Source organism: Equus przewalskii, chromosome 4 (assembly GCF_037783145.1).
Source record: "Equus przewalskii isolate Varuska chromosome 4, EquPr2, whole genome shotgun sequence".
Classification (NCBI taxonomy): domain Eukaryota; kingdom Metazoa; phylum Chordata; class Mammalia; order Perissodactyla; family Equidae; genus Equus; species Equus przewalskii.
In genome coordinates this window covers 101133139-101154072 of record NC_091834.1, presented here as the reverse complement: position 1 = coordinate 101154072, position 20934 = coordinate 101133139, and the positions used below count along the sequence as shown (strand labels likewise).

Below are 20934 nucleotides of genomic sequence, written 5' to 3'. Positions count from 1 at the left end.
TTGATTTACTAATACTTTTGTTTATAGTTTTAAAATTTATGTTAATAAATGAGATTGGACTGTTGTTTTCTCTTCTTATATTGCCCCTGTTATTTTTATATCAGATTTAACTAACCTCACGAAATGAGTTGAGGAAGGTCCCACTTTTTTTGGCTTTTATTCTCCAGAAGTGTTTGTGTAAGACTTACACTATTTCTTTCTTAAATGTTTGGTATAACACATATTGAAACTATCTGTGCCTGGAGTAGTTTTTTTTTTAATGGCAAAATTTTTCATTATGGATTCAATTCTTCAATAGCTATAGGGTTATTCATGATTTCTATTTCTTCTTGTGTCAATTTTGGTAAAACTAAGCCATAGGGTAGGGACACATACCACTAGGATAAGTCCAAACTAAGATTTGTTAGAAGTTACAAACAATACATCAGGATGTCTGCAATTCCCCAAACTCTCTTTGTCCCATGAAAACGTCTTGGGCTGGACACAGTGGGACACATCCTACCAAGTTTTCCAGAAGAGACATTCTACCTCTGTACCACATCATATATTTATAGGGAAGTTTGGAGGGACCACATCACAGTGGAAGATTTTGATGAAGGAAATGACGTCGCTGGGAGAAGACAGGAGAGTGTAGAGCTTTGCCATTAATTGCGTAGGAAGTTGGCATCCTGGCACCTATATCAGCTAAAATCTTGTGTTTTCCCATTGATCCAGCTTGGCCTTACTAAACTAACTAAAGTGGAGCAGTGAGGAAGGAGAGAGAACCAGGACTGTGTAGCAGACAAAGGATTCCTCTCTATTTCTGTAAGTTCTGTTTTTCTAGAAATTCTTCCATGCCATCTAAATATTATATTTAATTTACATATATCACACAAAGTCACTCATAATATCATCTTATGATTGTTTAATGTTTTTGGAAACTGTAGTAATGTATTCTTTGTAATTCTTTATATTGGTTATTAATGTGTTCTCTTTTGTCAATCTTATCTGTGTTTTCATTTTTATTATTTGTTTCAAAAAACAACTTTTGCTTCATCAACTCTATCTCTTGTATATTTGATTTCTATGTCATTAATTTATGCTTTCATTAATTAATCTTTATTACCTTCTTTCTTATTCTTTTATTGAGTTTATTTTACTGTCCCTTTCATACCTTTTTGGGATAGGCGCTTAGTTAATTTTCAGCTTTTTTTTTCATAACACTATAGATGCATTAAGGCTATAAATTGCCCTCTAAGTACTGCTATGTTTGCAACTGACAACTTTCAATATCTAGTATTTTCTTTAACATTTACTTGAAGGTATTTTCTCATTCCTAATTATCACATAATGGGGTTGAGGAGATAAGCCCTATACACATATAGGGACGTAATGGGGCCTCATATTATTTGGCCCTGGGAGGGAGGCTCCAGGGTGGTTCCTGCAAACCCTCACTAATGGAGATCTAAACCTTCACTGAGGGCCCAGGTAAGATGCATACGGATAACTTTAGCTACCAAAAGTGCACATAAGTAAGGGGGCACCTGGATTTGAACCAGGGACCTCTTGATCTGCAGTCAAATGCTCTACCCCTGAGCTATACCCCCTCTGCTGCTAGTGTGACCTAATTAATAGCTTTCACCTGTGTGGTAACACTCAGGTCTGCAAAATTAAGTTATAGCTCCCTTCCACGACTGATTTTAGAAGCTGCCAAACCTGATTCCTAGTAAGACACCTTCCCCCAGCTCTGTAGCTTTCCAGGCCTTGGTCCCTGGGTGGGGTTATCAGCAAGGAAAAAAGGAGAGAAGCTGCCTGAAGAACCTCCAACCCATTTCCTATTGCCTTTTTGATTTAGCCCAAGAGCTGGCCAACCGTCCCCAAAACTACCCACCTACGTGGCCTCTCAGCTCTTTGTCTTTCTTCCTTCAGTGAAGACAGAAATGGCCTCTAATTCAGGTGGTGTCACAGAGCTCCAGCAGTTGGGGCTTGTAGGAACAATGCTGCACTATTCCTGTCTCTCTTGTTAGAGTAGCTAAGCCAGGTTCTTGGTCTACAAAGTTGAAGCAAGTGATAAGTGAGCTCTGGCATGGGAGAAACCAGATCCCCAGGGAGAAATATCCACCCTATATGGAGAACCTGGACACTGTGATTTGTCCCCGTAGGTCTGACCACCAGGCCACTGTGGCAAACTGTTTCGGTGGGAAGGATTGTTGAGGGTGATAATTTAGGGTTACCATTTACTGTCTGTTCCTGGGAAGTCTGCTGTATCTACAGCTCTCTGATCTGCCCTGGAAAAGCCTAGCAGAATTCTGCATCAGAATTCCTGCTTCTCTTAGCGGACTCAATAGAGTTGAAGAAGTGAGTTATATGCAGAAGGAAAAAACCCCAGATGCCACAAGGAGGTGGGACACCTGTAATATTAGCGCAGGAAGGCATCGGAGAGGTAATCTACCCAGAGTACAGCTGTGCAAGAGCTGACCTGTGGCTCCCAATTTCAGGAAGGACCATAATTGGCATGGATGAATGGAAAGTGGAATAGGAAAACCAATAGGGCAGGGGGCACCTGGATTTGAACCAGGGACCTCTTGATCTGCAGTCAAATGCTCTACCCCTGAGCTATACCCCCTACTTGGCAGGGGTGTCTAATAAGCACCTTTTACCTTCAAAGTCACATCTGGAATTCCTACAACACATTCAAAGTTTCTACTTATTTCTACAGAGCTGGTAAAATCAGCAACTTATTCCTCCACAAACTCACCCCAGAGAGGTTATCCCCTGGTCCCCGGGGTCCCCAAATCCTACTCCTTCACATGCCTGCACCTTCCCCCCTTTCTTCAGTCTGTGGTCACAGCAGCAGCCCAGAGGAGCACTGACATTTACTGGTAGAAGGGCCGTTAGGATTTACTTGTCTGTTTTTCTCTTATTCTACGCTACAAAACAGCGATTTGAAGAGACCTTGTCCAACTCTTTGGAGACACGTGCAGTACCTACATCTGAAGATGTCTCTCCAGTCTGTGCATCTGTGCATTAAACCCAGAGGGTGGCAGTGGGGGTGGTTGGCGACGTTGGCGAACTTCCCAGTCCCTGACCTGGATCAGGGAACTGCCCTGGGAAGCGTCAGGGAGCAACAAAGCGTGAGGACTGCACAGGGCCTCTGCATCCCGCCAGGGAACTCTGGAGCTACAGTGAAAGGCTACCCTGAGCTACAACTTCCATCTCCAGAACATGGGTGCTTTTGATGTTATATTTTTTCTTTTTATTGAAGTATCTTGTGCAAGTATTTTTAAAAGTCAAATCTTGTTTTTAAAGCTTATCACAAAAAAACGCAGTCTTTTGTATCTCCTTCCTGCCCAGAGGCAACCTCTCTTCACTCTTTTGGCTGTTTCTTATAGTCTGTTTACTTCCATGATCTCAAATGATATAAATATCTCATAAGATGCTACATCTAACTTAATCAGGTTTAGACGTCAACTCACTCACTTTTATGAAGAGGATTATAACTCATGTGCCTTCTTCCCTTCTCAGTTTTCTAATAAAATTATCTCTCAATTTTTGGTTTAATAACTTTCTATGTTTCTATGTTTAGTATTTGCAATATTATTAGTTAATAGTGTTCACAGTGCTGAACAGAGCTAAGAATTCTGGTAGAACTTTTTGTTTTTCCTAAAGTTAGTAATAGCCTCATGTTTCAACTGCTTAGTTTTCTTTGAATATTTAGCTGAGATTTTCCACAACCTTTAATCACTCCATAAAATACCTTTCAAAACATTTTTATCACTGTGAAAGCTGTCAGATAATTCACATTTCCGCTTCTTGTTTCTCAGTAGCTGTCTGGCCTCCTCCTACCTCTGGTCTGGTTCCCTGGAAAGCCTCCTACACCCTTGCCTGGACGTTCTTTCTACTTCTCTCTCCTGTGCGGGAGTCCTGCTTTCCTGGATTCCAAAACCTGAATATTTCTTAATTTACTCACTTATTTTGGCAGAAGAACTCCTCCAATTGCTTTCTGTGACAGGTGAGTGTAGGTACATTTTTTAAGAACTTGCATGTCTGCAAGTGTCTATAATTCTACCCACATTCTTGATTAGTGGTCTGGATGGAGAAATCATAGTCCCTCATACTGTGAAGGATTTTTCCTATGGTCTAGTGCCTAGTATTGCTGATGAAAAGTCAAATACACTGTGATTCCCTCTCCTTTGTATATCACCTAGTCTTTCACTCTTTAAACTTTTAAGAGCTTCTGTCTAGCCCCGGTATTCTGTGATTACACCATGACGTACTTGGTGGGGTCATTTTTTATTCATTGTGCTGGGTACTTGGAGCATCTTTTCTAATGGAAACCCATATCCTTTCATTATGGGCGATTTTCTTGAATAACGTCCCCTCCACCTTTTTCTCTTTCTGAAACTTTTATTAGTTGGTTTTTGGACCTCCAGGTTTCAACTTCTAATTTTATTATTTTTCTCTCTCTTATTAACTATCCCTTTGTGTTTTTGTTTGTTTGTTTTACTTACTGGGAAACTGCCTCAAAATTTTTTAAACTGTCTCTTGAATTTTTTATTTCTTCTATCCTTTTGAAAAACATTTCTAAGAGCCCCTTCTTGTTCTGTAACTGATTCTTTTTTATATAGCATCCTCTTCTTGTTTCACAGATGGAATATTTTCTCATATCTTTCTCAGAATATTAATTAGTTACTGTGAAGCTTTCCTCCACTCCTCGTCAGTAAACAGGTGGACCGGTGATGGGCAGTTCTGCCCACTCAGGGATAACAACCAATCAGATTTTCTCTTTTCAAGATGCTTAACATAATAAACACAGAGAAGGGAAGAGGAGCTGAAAGGAGAAGAGGAAATCTAAAAGATGTACAAAGATTGGCCATAAAATAAATGTGTATGTTGAAATGATTATTGAACAGAAAGGGTGAGTGAGGTCGTATAGGTGTTTATAGAGGAAAGACCAAGTCATTGATCAGGAGGGGTATCATAAGCTCCTGTAGGAGAAAGGGTGGCCTTAGGCCTGAGTCCTAAAGCTTTGTTGGTGATGTCGAGAACCGCGTCCCAGGTTCCTCAGGCCCCAGCCATCTGGCTCTTCCTGGATCCTCAGGAAAAGCGAGTGTCTCCTTTTTTCTTCTTACCACAAGCCCCAACCTGTGATGGAGCCTGAGAAGCTCCAGTCTTTGTAACCCGGGTGTGACGTCATCAGGGTGAAGGCTGGCTGACTGCTCCGACGGGGCCTCCCAGGCAGGGTCTCAGGATGATCACCATGATAACGCCTCATCTTTCTGCAGTGTTTGACTTTTCCTCCCCAAAACTACAACTTCAAAAAAATGAAAATTATTTCACAACTATAGATCTGTCCAATCGTAGGACTGTTCACGCCCTGATCGAGGCTCCCCCTTCCCACATCAAGACAGGCAGGAGGGTCTGTGGTGAGGCTGAAGATAGAGGGGAGGTGGCTGGACACCTGTGAGCGTTCACCTGTGCTGGCCAAGAGGCTTGTGACCTCTGCCCGGCCTACAGCAGAGTCCTCCTCTCTAGGGGTCGTTTGGATCCTGCTGCGTGCGATAGAAAAACACGAATAGTCCCTGTGCCTTTGCCCTTTGTAAATGTGTCTAGCCAGCCACAGCTTTCTGTAACCATCAGCTTCTCAGGTCGCAGTTCCCGGTAGTCACACCTAGTTCTGAAGATTCCTTATCGTCTTGATTAAATGCAGGCACTTTCTAAGTCCCCTTCAGTGGGGCACATGCACAAACCACCTCTTGTGTTGGGTGCCCTTTGCAGAGGGGCATCCCCACCAAATCCTCAGGGGGTGAGCTCATTCCCAAAGGATGGTAGCTCCCTAGCTACCAGAAGAGCCAAAACGAAATCCAAAGAAGTGGTTCCAGCTTCTTCCCCCAACTCCCTCCTGACAGCTGAGGACTTCAGGGCTGAGGAGGGCCTGCTGAAACTGCCAGAGGTGGGACTGGAAGGGGAGCAAGGAGGCTGCTTAGCCCTGGAACAGGCCTGCTAGCAAGTTGGAAGCCACTCCAAGAATAAAGGCAGAGCCGCGAGCAACAAGAACCTGGGCCTCAGTTCCCAGGGGAAGAGAAGCTGCTGGGCCAGGCCAGGGGCTGAATCCCACGTGCTGCTTTCAGTCTGCACACATGGTTCTGAACTTCTCGTTACTTTGCCCCTGCTGGGCAGCCTGGTCCTGAATCTGAAAAGTCTATAATAAAAACCACATGAGCCGGAACCTTGCCGCAGCCCACCCCAGCCTGGGGTGAGCTCCTCATCCCAGCCTCCTCCTCCCTCCTGGTCCTACTCACGGGTCCCTGGGCCCACACCACATCTCATGTCTCACCTCTCATTGTAAAGTTCTGACCGATGCGGCTTCCCAGAGACTCATGGCCAACCTCGAAAAGACACTTTTGTGCCTTGGGCCCTCAGGAAATAAGAGCTGATTGAACAGTAGCACTCAGTGCTCCTCCAGAGGAAAAGGGCGCAGTGACCCGGGTGCGATGCACGGGTTTTCCACCAGGCCATCCACAGAGCGGAGTGACCTGGCCTCAGCGAGAGATGAAAATTGATGCAGAGGGCAAAGGAGGAAAAGAGATGTCTGGAGGGCTGCAAAAGGATGGAGGGTCTCAGTGGACTGAAACCGAATTCTGAGCGTGAATATAAAGGCTTTGAACCCCCGACCTCTGGCTCCCCTCCGAGTCCCTCTCCCACCCTCCCTTCTCCACTCCCTGCGCTCGGTCCCCAGGTGCCTCAGGACACCTCAGGAGGCAGTTTACGTCCCACCTTTGCTTATGCTCTTTCTCCTGCCACGATTGCCGCTGCTGCATCTCAGGGAGAGCCAGGGAGGCTTCCGGGAGGAGGCAACGACTTCCTTCCTCACTCTCCAAAACTTGAAAAGAAACTGCCTTGCCCCTTACAACATGATGGTATTTGTCTCTTAGCTAATATTTCATGAGTAGGCAGATTCCAGCTACAATTATATTACTATAGATGATTATTATTCCCTTGTTTGGGGGAAAAATTTGCCAGGGATTATGCAGGATTGGTTTCAGATTTTTACTCTTAGGAATTGTTGCTTTCGAGTCTACAAAGAGGTTGAGTGGAGTGAGGGGTCTCCTGATGTCCCAAATAAGAATGTCAAGTGGAATAAAATAGGGTGATAAATTCACACACTGAGGTCTGGTACGGCTGCAGGAGTGAATTGGCTGGAAGCCCCCTATATGGTCGTGATATGGGTTATTGACCTGAAATCAGAATGTCTTCACTGGACAACTGGTCCATCATCTGGTGCTGCCGCAAAGAGTAACTGAGCGCTAATTAGTACAGAACTGAAACCCTGCCTACCAGGCTTCCTCCAAAACCCCACCACTCAGCGTTAAAGGACTCCTGGAAGCAGGCCACTTGGTTCATCTTCCTGAGAAAACATGTGGCCGCTCATTCACCCCAGGGGGCCCTGAGAGTCTCTGCTGCTCAGATGGGAGGTGGACGTCCCACGGTGCATTTCTGTGTCCCTGTTCGAGGCAGGTGACTGGGGCCCTCCAAGAACTCAGAGGGCAGGGAAGCAGCCCCCAGGTGTGACACAGGGCCTCATGACTGAAGTGGCTGCAGCCCCTCGAAGGGAGTAGCCGTTTCCTGGCACCAGTGCACCCCAGGAAGAGCCCCCTGACTGCCCTTCCTTTGGCAGTTCACTCTGTGCAGACTCTGCTGAAGCAGCAGGGACTGGTGCCCTGGGGGCCTGCTGGGAGCCCTGTGCTCAATGGGGGGGCAGCCAACAAGGGGTGTCAAAGCTCCCATTTCCCCCATGGAGATGGCCATGTGTGGCGGAGATGGGACGTGCCCATGGCAAAGACGACAGCTGCAAGGCTCTAAGGATAAGCGTTAAGAAGGGGACAAGGCAGCCCTGGAGAAGTTCACCTGGGGCTGCAAGAAGCTAAAGAGGCTTTTTGGCAAAGATCCCAACTGTCTTTCCTCTCTTCTCCCCTTGCAGGACTCAATTCCACAGGACCCAGAGGGAAAAAGGCATTCCTTCAATAAGTGAAAAACTGCAGGCGGGTAGGAGGCAGCGGGCTTGAGCCGGAGACCGCTTGCTCCTCAGGCAAACGCTCCAGCCCGGCTCGCACCCTCGCTTGCTGTGACTCTCGAATAAGCGCCCGCGCAGCCTCATCGCCGCTCTGCTTCTTTTCCGTCAGCCATGGGAACAGCTCCGCTACAAATGAAACCCGTTCCTGTTCCCTTTCTCCTTCCCCCACCCCGACCCCCTCCCACCTGGCAGCCCGGAGCCCTGCCGCCTCTCCTCGCCCCCTATTCATGGTGAAGACGTCTAAAGCCACTGAAGTTATTCTAGAAGGGCTTTTAGAATGATCCAGAATAGTGGTTGCTAAATCTGGCAGCCCAGAAGAATCATCTGGTGTTTCTGTGACGTGGATGGATGAAAAGAAAGAAGGGTGCTGTTGAAAAATAAACCTCCAGCCCCAGCTCAGACAGAACGAGTCAGAATCTCCGGAGACGGGGCCCAGGTGAGGCGGGTGCTTGACCACACTCCCAGGGGTGCTGGTGCTCGGGCGTGTGGAGTCCCCACATCACCTTAACAAACAAGGTGGTCATGGCTAGAACCACATTTCTGGTTCTGGGACTTTCCGTGGCCCCAGCCCAGGAGATGACCGAGACTAGATTCCTTTCTACTCCCAACTGTGCCACCCCAATCTGGGGAATGAGATGAGCCAAGCCGAAGGTATGGGGACTAAAACCAAACTTACTTCAGGGGCACCTGGATTTGGACCAGGGACCTCTCCCCGGCAGTCAAATACTCTACCCCTGAGCTAGTCCCCTTGACTGATGAGGAGTTTCTAGTAAATATCTCTTCATCTGTGTTGCAATGCCCACATGCCCTGTGCACTGACATCTCTATTAATTCTTAGAAAGTTCTAGAGATAGGGAAATGTTGCCTCACAGCAAATTCTCACCTTTTGACCCTCTTCTCCCACATGGCTCTCCCCTCGCTGTTTTGGCCCCCAGAAGCCTTCTCTGCTCAGTCTTGCAGTCTCATCGTTCTTAGTACCACTCAAAGGCGCCTGTATGAAAACCCATTGCTAAGGACCGCCCCGCCTTCCTCCCTCTCCTCAGCAAGCTCCGTCTACTTCAAACTTGCCCCCAGCCCTCTCCCCCTCCCCCGCCCGCATCCCCGACGCCTGGATGGACTGGGGGCTTGCTGTCCCTCTCCCCGTCTCTTCTCCTCTTTCCTCTTACCACAGCTACTTCCTGGCTTTCCGCAGGGTCTCGATGGAATCCAGGCAAATTATTTGAATATTTTAGCCTGAGAGGCCACAACCCCCATCCTGGGGCCCAGGAGGCCACCCCAGCTGCCCCAAGGGGCCTCAAATTAGAAGGTCAGCGCAGCTGGAGTAGCAGGAACTGTGCCCGAGAACCAGGACTAGAGATGCCTCTGCTGGACGAAGCCCTGCCTGAGGCCTAGCACTGCAGACCTAGAAAGTGAGACTGGCCCTTGCTACCGCCACCAGCAAGATCAAAACGCCACACAGACCCCAAAAGTGTAGAGAAAAGACACCTGCCCAGAGGGGCACATGAGGTCCCCCCAGCCCTGTCTGTCAACGGGAGCCCCAACGCTGCCACCAGGTACTTGGCTGAGGACCTGCAGAAGTGGTGACTTCCTACCACCCTTTCACCAGCCCCCTCACGGCCCCACTCCAACTGCAGGACGTGCTTGCTCCCTAGCCCCCTGCATCTCGGACTTTCCCACCTTTCCGTGCTCTAGGACAGCGCCTGACTGACTGTTCCAGAATCCTCCAACTCCCCCTTCTGGACTGTTACTCCTCCCAGCTCATCCTATAACTGTGCAAGGTCTTATTTCGGTAATGATTCCCTTACTCAATAGTACTTACAGGGATTCTGCTGCTCTCATTGAACACTGACTGGCACATCTCACTGGTTTATTTTAAACTTTTTCATTCGTGTATGAAACACGCAAAAATGCTCAGATCATAAGTGTTCAGTTTTATGAAGAATAAAAAAGAAGTATACCTGTGTCAGCTCACATCCAGAGCAAGGAATAGAACTCTACTCACAGGGGGATGGAAATGAGACGCAAGGGGGGCAGGGACCGCCTCGTCTCTGAGCGTACACTTAGATGTAACCTCGACTTTTGAATCATTTTAATGTTTTACATTTCCAAAAATAATACAATAAGTGTGAGGCGAACCTAAAAATAAACATAAACAAAAAACCTAATGGTATATCACATTGATAACATGACCACAAGGAAGAAAACACCCTCAGTGGCATACATCTTAAGGAGAAAAAGAGATATTGAATTACAATGAGATATTGAACTTTACTTCGTAAGTTGTTTTGCTATAACTTACAGAATTTATTTTTGAGCGAATGAGTAAACATATTGATATTTTGGGGAACCAGGGTTCTAATCGTGAGAGACAGGAGATATAAATATGGAATGCAGGAAGGCAAGGAAGAACTGTGGAGTTGAGTTGGAAATGTCAGAAGCAGTGTGAATACACACGCACATGTGTGTGCATACGCACGCACACATGCGTGCACACACACCACACACACATACCTTTCCTAACTCTGTCTTCTGAAAGGGGCTAGAAGCAACAACTCAGTTGCAATGAGCATTCCTAATGCTCGTAGCGTGGTTATTAAATACCATTAAAAGGGACCCGGAACTCTTGGAGAAGTGGTGGATTCCAGGACGGGACAGAAAACCGAAAAGGTGAACAATGGAAATTCTTGTGCCAGAAGGTAGGGAAGTTCTCAAAAACTGGTGAGGACGTGTCAACAGAACACAGGGCCAGCTTGAAGAGGCTCAGCGTTAGCTAAATTGAGGACAATTTGAGTATCGAAACAAATAAAGATAGCAATGTGTCATAGCCCATTAAAGAATCCGTGAATCTGTATTAAGGTTTTTCTTAAATTTTAGGTGAATAAAGGAAGCTCTTCTTTACAAAAGAAAAAAAAAAGTCAACTAATAAATGTAAAAGCAATTGCAGAAATATAAAATCACCATTTTGTAACCATCATTGTAAAAATTGGTTGAGGTAAGAATCATTAATGTTAGGCGAGAATCATTGGAGAACAGGATGTAGAAAAATCTGTCAAACATCACTTTAACTGAATAATTGAATTAATTGAAATTCAACTTCATCAATAGTGGAACAGACTGACATCGTTGCCTCTTAACGTACAAGACTGAGAGAGGCATAATATCGCTAATGTAGGCATTTTGCTGAAATATTGAACTTTAATCTAAATAACAAGGAAACAAACAGACAAATCCTTTTCCCAAAAAGTAACCACTATCCCAACTTTTAACACATTTGGGCCTAGTTTTTAGCCTCACATACTCTTTCCCCCAAAGCCGTGTCCGTGAGACCAGCCATGCTGCCGCATGGATGTTGACTATGGAGACATTCTGCAAAACAGCTAGCTTGGACCTCTCTAGAACATTGATTTCACGAAAGAAAATAGAGAACCAGAGAACCATTCTAGATTAAAGTGATCTAAAGACACGTGACAGTCACATACAATACATGAGCTTTGATGAGACCCTGCATTGGAAACAAAGGATAACTATCAATGACATTATGGGGACAATTGAAAAATATAAAACATGGATGGCATAAGAGGTGACTGGCTTATGTCATTGATAAACTTCCTGAGTGTATTGTGATTACGTAGGAGATTGCCTTGTTCTCAGAAAATGAAACATTTAGGGATGCCGATGTCTTCAACCAACTTTCTAGTGAATCAGAAAACATGCAATACACTTACATATGTATATGTATATCAGAGAGAGCAACTATGGCAAATGTTAACAATCGGAAATCCAGGCAAAGTATAAGGATTTTCATTGTACTGTTTTTATAACTTTTCTATGGACTTGAGATTTTTCAAAATGGTTAAGTTAGGAGAAAATTATTTTTAAAACTTAATTCAAAAACTAAAAGAAGACTAAAAATCATTACCACCACCCCCAAAACCACCCCTGTGCATCCTGCCAGTCATAATGTCCTCTCTCCAAAAGTAACCACCATTCTAGCTTCTGACACCATTTTTGGCCTATTTCTGAACTTTAGATGTCTTTCTCCCTTTATTAGGTTGGTGATCTCCAGCCGTGCTGCTGTATGTAAGAGCGGTTGTTCACTTTCATTGCTGTACAGTATCCTGCTACATGAATATTCATTAGTTATCTAAGCAACTTTTATCTAAGCTACAGTTGAAGGGCGTTTAGGTTGTTGCCAGCTTGTGGCTATTAAGAAAAAGAGCCATGAAAATTCTGGTACACGTCTTTGATAAACACATACAGGCCTTTTTGTTAGGTGTATACTTAGGAGTAGAATTGCTGGGTCATCAGTATGCAGCTGTTCCGTTTTAGTAGTTAATGACACACAATTTTCCGAAGTGGTCATATGTACCAATTTATTGACCATTTGGACATGGTCTTAAGTGACATGCGTGCTCCAGTCCCATTAATCTATTGGATTATCTGACTTTTTTCTCATTGATTTGTAGGCATTACTTTCATATTACGATATAAGTCCTGTGTTAATTATATGCATTTCAAATATCTTCTCTTTGACCTTAGCTTTCTTAACAGTGTCCTTTGATGAACAAAATGCTTTATTATAATGGGCTGATTTATCAGTCTTTTCCTTTATGTTCAGTGCTTTTTGTGGGCTCTTAAGTAAATCTTTACCTTTTTACTAGGTCACAAAGATATTCTTTTATGTATTCTTCCAGAAACATATTGTTTTATTGTTTAACATTCAGAGCTGCGGTCCACCAGGAATTGATTTGGGTGTACTGCGTGACAGTCGAGAGATTTTTTCCGTATGGTTCTCCAGCTAACCCAGCAAGGTTCACTGGGAAAACCATTCTTGCGCTCGCTACTCTGCAGCACCGAGTTTGTCATCAATGGGGTGCCCATGCATGTGTAGGTCTGTTTCTGGACCTTCTGTTCTGTTCCACTGATCTACGTGTTACTCACGCACCAAGGTCACACCATCTTTTTATCATAATGGTGTACCTAGCGGCATGAGTCCTCCAACTTTGTCCTCCTTCATGAGTGTGGTGCTGCTCCCGGCCTCCTGAACAGCCATAAAAATTTTAGAATCAGCGTGTAAATATTCACAAAAAAATTATGTGATTTTGGTTGAGATTACTCTGAATCTATAGATGAGGATGAGAGGAGAATTGATATAGTTACTATATTTAGTCCTTCATTCTGTTAACTTAGTATATCCCACCAGTTTTTAGGTCTTTGGTTTTTCTCAGTGATGTTTTTCGTAGAGAGAGATTGTACATCTTTGATTATTTTTATTCATCACTAGTTTTTTTTATGTTATTGTAAACAGAATTGTTTGAAACTTTTCTAACTTTTTAATTTCTACCATGTAGAAGTATAATTGATTTTTGTATTTTCATCTTGTATCTAGTGACTTGGCAAATTCACTTGTTAATTCCCATAGCTCATCTGTATATTTTTTGGATTTTCTGCACACATGATAATATCATCTGTGAGTAATGAAGGCTTATTTCTTCCTTTCTTATCATCTGTGCTCTTTATTCCTTTTTCTCTCCTTATTGCACTAGCTGGGAGCTTGGAAACCTAGTTGAATAGTAGTGGTAACTCTGGGTGACATTTCCTCTTTCCCGATCTCAAAGGAAAACCTTGCAGTATCTCCTTGCTAAGTTCTCTGATGTCCTTTATAGAGTACTAACGTTGCCTTCTATAGAAGGCTGAGGAACGGCCCCCAAAGATATCAAGTCCTAATCCCAGAAGCCTATAAATGTGACCTTATACGGAAAAAGGGGTCTGTGCAGATGGGATGAGGTGAAGGATCTTGAGCTGGAGAGATTGTTCTAGATATCCAGGTAGCCTTAAATGCAACGACAAGTGTCCTCATAAGGGAGAGGCAGAGGAAGATTTGACACAGACAAACAAGGAGAAGGTGATATGACACAGAGGCCGAGACTGGAGTGACGCAGCCCTAAACCAAGGAATGCCAGCAGTCCCCCGAAGCTGGCAAAAGCAGGGAATGGATTCTCCTCTAGGGCCTCTGCAGACAGCGAAGCCCTGCTGCCACCTTGACGTTCGCCCAGTGAAACTGCTTCTGGACTCCTGGCCTACAGAAGTGTAAAATAATAGATGTGTGCTGTTTAAAACCCCCGCGTCTGTGGTTATTTGTTCCAGTAGCCACAGGACGTCCATGAATAGGATGCTAAGAGTTTTTTATCATGAACAGATGTTGAATTTTTCAAATGCTATTTCTGCGTCTATTGAGATGATTATATGATTCTCCTCTTTTATTCTATTAATGTGATGAATTACATTAACTGATTTTCAAATGTTAAATCAACCTTGAATTCCTAGAATAAATCTGATTAGTCACGATGTTTTATCCTTTTAGATATTGCTGGATTCACCTAGCTCATGAGAGAGATTGGCCTGTAATATTCCTCTCTTGTCTTTTCAGGTTTTAATATCAATGATACATTGGCCTCATAAAATACGTTGGGATATATTCCCTATTTTTCTAATTCTCTGGGAGATTGTATATAAGATTAGTATTACTTTTTCCTTACGTATTTGGAAGAATTCACCAGTGAAGCCAACAGAGCCTGACGTTTTCCTTCTGGGAAGGTTTCTAGTTATAGAGTCTATTTAACAGACATAAAAGTATTCAATTTTCTATTTCTTCTTGGTCAGTTTTAATAAATTATGTTTTTCAAGGAATTTGACATTTTCCTTGAAAATTACATCTGATTTTTCAGATTTCTTGACATCAAGTTCATAATTCCTCTTTTGTCTCTTTGATGTCTCCAGGATGTGAAGTGCTCTCTCCTCTGTCATTCCTCATATTACCTCTGTGTGGCGTATTTCTTTTTCTCTTGATCAGTCGTGCTCATGGTTTATCAATTTCGTTAGCTTTTTCATGGACCAGCGTTGGCTTTGTTGATCCTGTCTATGAACATTTGTTTTCTTATCTTTATTATCTCCTTCCATCTACATTCTTTGGGTTTAATTTGTTGTTCTTTTTCTAATTTCTTGAAATGGTTACTAGTATTATTGATTTTTCTAATGTGTGGATGTAAGGATTTAAATTTCCAAGTATGATTTGAGCTGTAACACGCAAACTTTGCGTATGTTCTGTTTTCATTATCATTCATTTCAAAGTATTGTCTAATATCTATGAGTTATTTAGAAGTGTATTGTCTCATTTCCCATTCCCCCATGCTTCAGACATTCTGATTCCTGTCTGGAATGTTCCTTGCCCCACCTTGTCTGCCCAGCAAATGCCTACTGACCCTTCCCTGTCCGGTTCAAGTTGCATGTTTTGAGAAGCCTTGTCTGACTCCCAGGCAAGACTTAGCACTTCTTCCTTCTCCTGAATGTTGTTTTCACACTCATGCCCTTGTCATCGTTGGTTTGCAAGTCCATCTCCCGCCAGACCCTGAGCTCCTTGAAGCAACAACTGTATCTTTCATCATGATGCTTGACCCAGAGGAGTTTTTGTTGAACAAATGAATTTTCACACTTGTTGTCCTAGGACAGTTATAATTTCAGATATTCTCTTATATCTGGATGAATCTATAAATTGTCCCAGATTTTTCTATTCGGGGTGTTCAAATTACATCTCCCAGATTATCTCTTAGCACAAGTAAATGGCGTAAAAATCCTTTGTTATCCTAAGAAGTCTGGGTGTTTTGTTTAGAAGATGTGTTCACCTTTATTACATACTCTTCATGTCCAGCACGAGGCTGAGGACCTCGTAGGTACTCAATATGGACTTGTTGACTAATTTTCACTGAGTGGTTTTGTCTCTAACCAAGCCAGAAAGGATTCAGTGTCCCTATAAAATATTCCTAATTTCACCTGACTAGGCTTTGATGAGACAGGCTTCCCTTGAAAACCATGGGCAGTTCTGTATTCATTACGAGGTAATCAAAAATTGATGACTTCAGGAATTAGCCTTATAAAACTTTAAAATATTTTGTAAATATGAGTCAGAATCTGAGTAATAAGTTGTTTCTATTATAATTAATAATATCATTCCTGAGGTGGGCCATGTTCTGCACAATAGGTGTTCCTGAATGGACGTGGTGAGAAATCTTATTTTTGCCACGAAAACACTATTTTGAAAAGCTGTGGAGAACTTAGTTATGGGGAAATTCCATAACTTTAGTTATGGAATTTTTAAAAATACATCTGAAAATAAATTCTCATGCTTGTTTTGTGTGTCTGGATTTTTTTTTACATTTGGAGTTTGCTTAAGGTAAGACCCACTTATGTTCTTTCGCTGTCGTCCTCATCTTTACTGGCTCAAGATGACCTTACTTCTGCCCTGGAGAATCCAGGCCCAGAGTATTTCCCTCTGCTGAGGGAGCCTGAAGTGCCCTGGGGTTTAATCCTTCATTCCTGAGGCTCAAAGCTCTGGCCTAGAGAAGATGTTGGGGCCCTGGGATGGGTGACTCTAAGCTGTTATCAGTCGCTGACATGCTCATGGTAGGCTAGTTTGGACATCAGCATATGAGAATGACTGAGTCTATGGAAGGTTCTAGAGAGCATGAAGGGCAATCATGGATGGCAGGGCCCTGAAACTTCCTCCACACATTTGCCATACTCCCACCTTGCCCCTGGCTGTCTAAAGCCAGATCAGGAGCTTCCCCCTAGGTTAGCTGAGGGTGATGTCCTCACAGTGGAAACTCAGCCACACCTGAGACCCCCTGGCGCTGTGCTTCTCGGACTGAGGCACGGACTCCCCTAGGAGGAGGGCCCAGAGTGACGAGAGGTGTGGGAGCAAGAGAAAGGTCTTGAAGCATCGAATCATCAACCTTTTTCAGTGGTTCATAAGTCAAAACAATCTTTTAAAATTCAAATAAGCATGGAAGTGTTATAAAGGGACTACAAGATTTACATGGATCGTTAAAGTGTGACAACCCGATGCAACTTCTGGCTCGCTGAGGGCCACTTCAGGCAGCGTCTGGACCCACAAGACACACTCCCTTGTCTCTGTCCTTGAGTTCTGTGGTGTCGAATGTTTGTGAGGCGCTGGTCCACAGCCAGCCGCTCCTAGAGACTTGCAGGGCTTCCCGGCAGAAAAGCTGGACAGGACATAGCTCCTCTGAGCCAAGGCCCCGAGAAGCAGCCTCCTTCTGCAGCTTTCCCTGAGGGCTTCTAGGAAGGGGCCTGGCGCTGGCCCTGTGGAGGCACTCCAGAGCTAGCTGCAGGTTCTCCAGCTCTTCGGCACTCTAAGAGCTGCAGGGCATCATCCTCTGTGGAGCCCTCAGACAGAGCCTTCTTTCTCTTGGTGTGAGAAAGGCTTGTGTGTGACAACAGACACCACCTGGAACCAAGGACACCTGCCCCAGTGCCAGGTCAACCTTCACCCAGCCTTGGTACCAGTGAGGATAAGCTGGGTTAAGCTGTGGTAACAATTAACCCCCAAATCATGGGGCTTCTTACAGCAAAAGTTGTTTCGTGCTCCTGCTACATGCTTATTAGGGGTTGGCTGGGACTCCGATTCAACCTCTCCTCCCTCCAGGATGCAGGCTAATTCCCAAATATTGCTGGTCACCACAGTAGAGGGAGTGAGACACTTGGAGGGCCACAACCTTTAATTAAATGCTTAGCCCAGAAATGGCAACTCATTGGCCAGAATTTGTCTCATGGCCCAACCCAACCAGCTACGTGCCCTCAGGGAAAGCCAACGGGAAATATTCAGAGAACTACAGTAATGACCACCACAAGCTTTTTGAAAGTCCTAGGAACAAACCTAGGCTGTGTGCCTGATCCTGAGGGGAAACCTCAGACCTAAGGGAGCAGCCAGAAAAGTCGAGGTCTGTGCACACTGCTGTACCTGCCCAAGCATAAGAAGTACCCGCAGGGGCTCCTGGGTCAGCAGCCCCTACATCTGAACAGTCTGAACCACACGCTTCAGGCCTCTCCGATCCCCTGGGTTCACATGCGGTCTCATGTTCACCAGCCTCCCCAGGCTCCTTCTGGGTGAGCTGCAGATGCTCAGTGACCACCCACTGTGGGTTTTTCTAGGAGAGTGGAGGAGGCGGGGGTGGCAGTGGTAACGGACCAGAGGAAACTGATGGATTCTTGGGATCACAGTTCATCACACCACATAGAACAATCAGTTAAGATTTGTACTAAGTAATTATTCTCTGTAAACCCACCCTGTAGCAGACCCTGTAGGGGAGAGAAGAGGACTAAGACATAGCCCCTGCTCTAGGAAACTTAGCATCTATCATCTTATCATCTATGAGGTGAGTTAGGATACTACTACCTTGTGTTATAATTTTTCTCTAAGTGTCAAATGAATGGTACCAATATTAAAAGTTATGAGTTTGGCCAGGGCAGAGTTGGCTGCAGGCTTGATTGGGATGGAGCGGCTTGGTGGAACGATGCGGGTGTGAGCTGGGAAAGATATGGGGCTTGAGGTGGGTTAGAGGAGGGGACAGATGTGAGGAAAGGCACAGAAGTGGAGATTCTCAAGCCAGTTTACGACAGACTGAGCCAAAAAACTGGAAACGAAGGGAAAGGCTATGAGAGGTCTTGAATATCAACCCAAGGTGGGCGTTGCTTTCGTTCTTTTTGCAAACAGACGGTGGAGGGTCAGCTCCCAGGGATGCTCGTCTTATGTGAAAGGTTGGAGGAGTCATGGTTTCGCAAACTTGGCTGTGCATCAGAGCCCCACCCCCGCCCCACCCACAAGCCCTACTAGGAGCTTGTTAAAAACAAACCTTCTTTTAAAAAAGTCTTCCCCACAGTCCGCAGGGCCCATCCCTAGAGATTTTGATTCAGTAGCTTTGGGATGGAATCCAGAAAACTATATGCTTCACAAGATTCCCCAGGGACCATGATGGAGCTGGTCTGAAAACCTGCTAGGATAGGTCATTTCTACCTGGAAATGGCCCTGGCATATACCAAAAGTTGAATTTTTAAAAATCACATTCCTGAAAACCGGCTCTATTTCCGACCACTTTATTTCTGTCGCAGATGCACGCTGCCTCCGTTCAGACGCAGGACCTGCCCTGGAATCCTTTTCACATAAACTACACCTGCGGCTGGTTACTGCCTCCTACTGCATACCCTTTACAGATCTCTGTTCCGTTCCTTCCTTTCTGTCCCCCTCCTGCCATATTTGGACAGACCTTTGCTCACCTCGGGCTTGGACGCTGGCAGTGGCCTCCTGACTGACCCCTCATCCCTCTCAATCCCTCCCGCACACGGCCTTCCGGGAAGTCTCCCCATCAGGACCGTGACTGGTGTAGGCCCCGCTCACACCTGTGCACGCACACGCACACATCTCCCAAGTGGTGTGCAAGGCAGTACGCCAATCTCGGGGAACTCAAGGATGAGCGAGTCATGGTCCTTGCCCAGAGGAGTACCCAGCACAAAGGGCTGGAGCAGGTGATAAGGGCATGTATTGAAAGAGGCCCGACATTTAAAGGTTTCTCACGCCCACAACTCCCTTTGGAGGAAAGTAATCCAGGGCAGTTCCCTCCACATAAAGCTGCTGACAGTTTTCGCCACGTGCACAGTAACCTAACCTAACAGCACTCTTCTGGCCTCCAGCCACCTCTGGGGGCCTTGGCTTTCAACTCTGCTCAAAAGGGCCAGTGCCTGTTGGAGGTAAGACCCGACCCAATCGGATCCTCTCTCCTGGGAAGAATTCATTCTAGGGACACGATGGTCACGTAAGCCCAGGTACACGCTGCTCACATCCTCCACGAGGCATGTAATGCATCCCACCACGGAACCACTGGGACCCTGAGGGGCCATGTCGTCACGGACGTAACACCTCTGTTCCCTTGGACAGGAACAAGCCCCCTTCTCTAACGTAATCCAAGAGCAGCTCTTCCGGGCAACATGAAAAGGACTGACCAACGCACGGGGTCATGAGAACATAAGCGAGCTATCGTGCAGAGCCACCAGCAAACAGGCCGCAATGAGAGTGGAGGCAGAGGTCTTCAACTGGGTCCAGAGTCAAAGCAAATTGGTGGTGAAAGGAAGGGCAGACCCAGGAAAGTTTACAGAATAGCCTAAGCCAATCTCCTCATTGTACATCTGAGCAAGGAGAGCCCTTAGAGGCCGGCTGACCGCCCCAGGACCTCGACCAGTTAATGGCAGAACCTTCAGGACCCCGACCCCGTTCCTCCCACGATACCCCCAGTGCACAAGTCCCAACCTACCCAAGGCCTGGATGTGTTCTGATGGCTTCTTTTTTAAATCAAGGACTTTACCATGAAGCTAATGAAGCTTAAGCTTCAGAGTACCTCCTTGTACCAGCTCTGTACCTACTTGTAAATTTGTAATTTTGTGAAGTTTTTTTCTTAATAATATTCCCCCAATTATACAAGCTTCAGGTCCACCAAACAGGGATCCGCTCTGACGCAGGGAATGTGTTATTTGGGAAGGGAAAGATTCACGTAGAAGAGTTAGAGGGAAAAGACAGGAAAAGGACCTCAGGGCAGATTCTGGAACATTCTCCTGTAGTAAGTGGCTCAACTTTACCCTCTGAGGGACCTACTCCAAGAGGCAAAAGGATGCCAGGAGCTCCAAGATGGAAATCCCTTCGCCCGCCCATTGAGGGGCAATCCCTGAGAGCCGGGGAGCACCAGAAATGAGGTAAAGAAAGAAATGAGGAGCAGAAAAGGAGGTGAAGGGAACAGACCTCCCCAAACAGTCTGAGTCAAGCGTCTCCCCCTCCACTCCTGGGGAGAGTCCAGGTCCATACACAAAGAAGGATGCATGCAGATGACCCCCGGCTGTCCCTTCGGCCCAGGCTGATGAAGAGAAACAACAGGCATGTTAGGACCGGCTGCTAGATCCCAAGCCCAAAAGTCTGGAGCACTGGGTGCACCGGTTCCCCCTCTCGAGGAAAGAGTTCCACGTAGCAGAGGAACTTCTGAAAG

General features: G+C 45.4%; 1 long non-coding RNA gene and 2 other non-coding genes across 3 annotated transcripts; 1 reads left to right on the top strand and 2 right to left on the bottom strand.

Annotated features, from left to right (window-relative positions):
* Positions 1-669: 669 nt before the first annotated feature.
* Positions 670-10213, top strand: LOC139082936 (uncharacterized). The gene is made up of 3 exons (XR_011539310.1): positions 670-804; positions 7961-8489; positions 9246-10213. It is a non-coding gene; the product is annotated as an uncharacterized lncRNA (long non-coding RNA).
* TRNAC-GCA (transfer RNA cysteine (anticodon GCA)) lies at positions 1515-1586 on the bottom strand. Its single transcript has one exon. It is a non-coding gene; the product is annotated as a tRNA-Cys (tRNA).
* TRNAC-GCA (transfer RNA cysteine (anticodon GCA)) lies at positions 2534-2605 on the bottom strand. Its single transcript has one exon. It is a non-coding gene; the product is annotated as a tRNA-Cys (tRNA).
* Positions 10214-20934: the final 10721 nt, after the last annotated feature.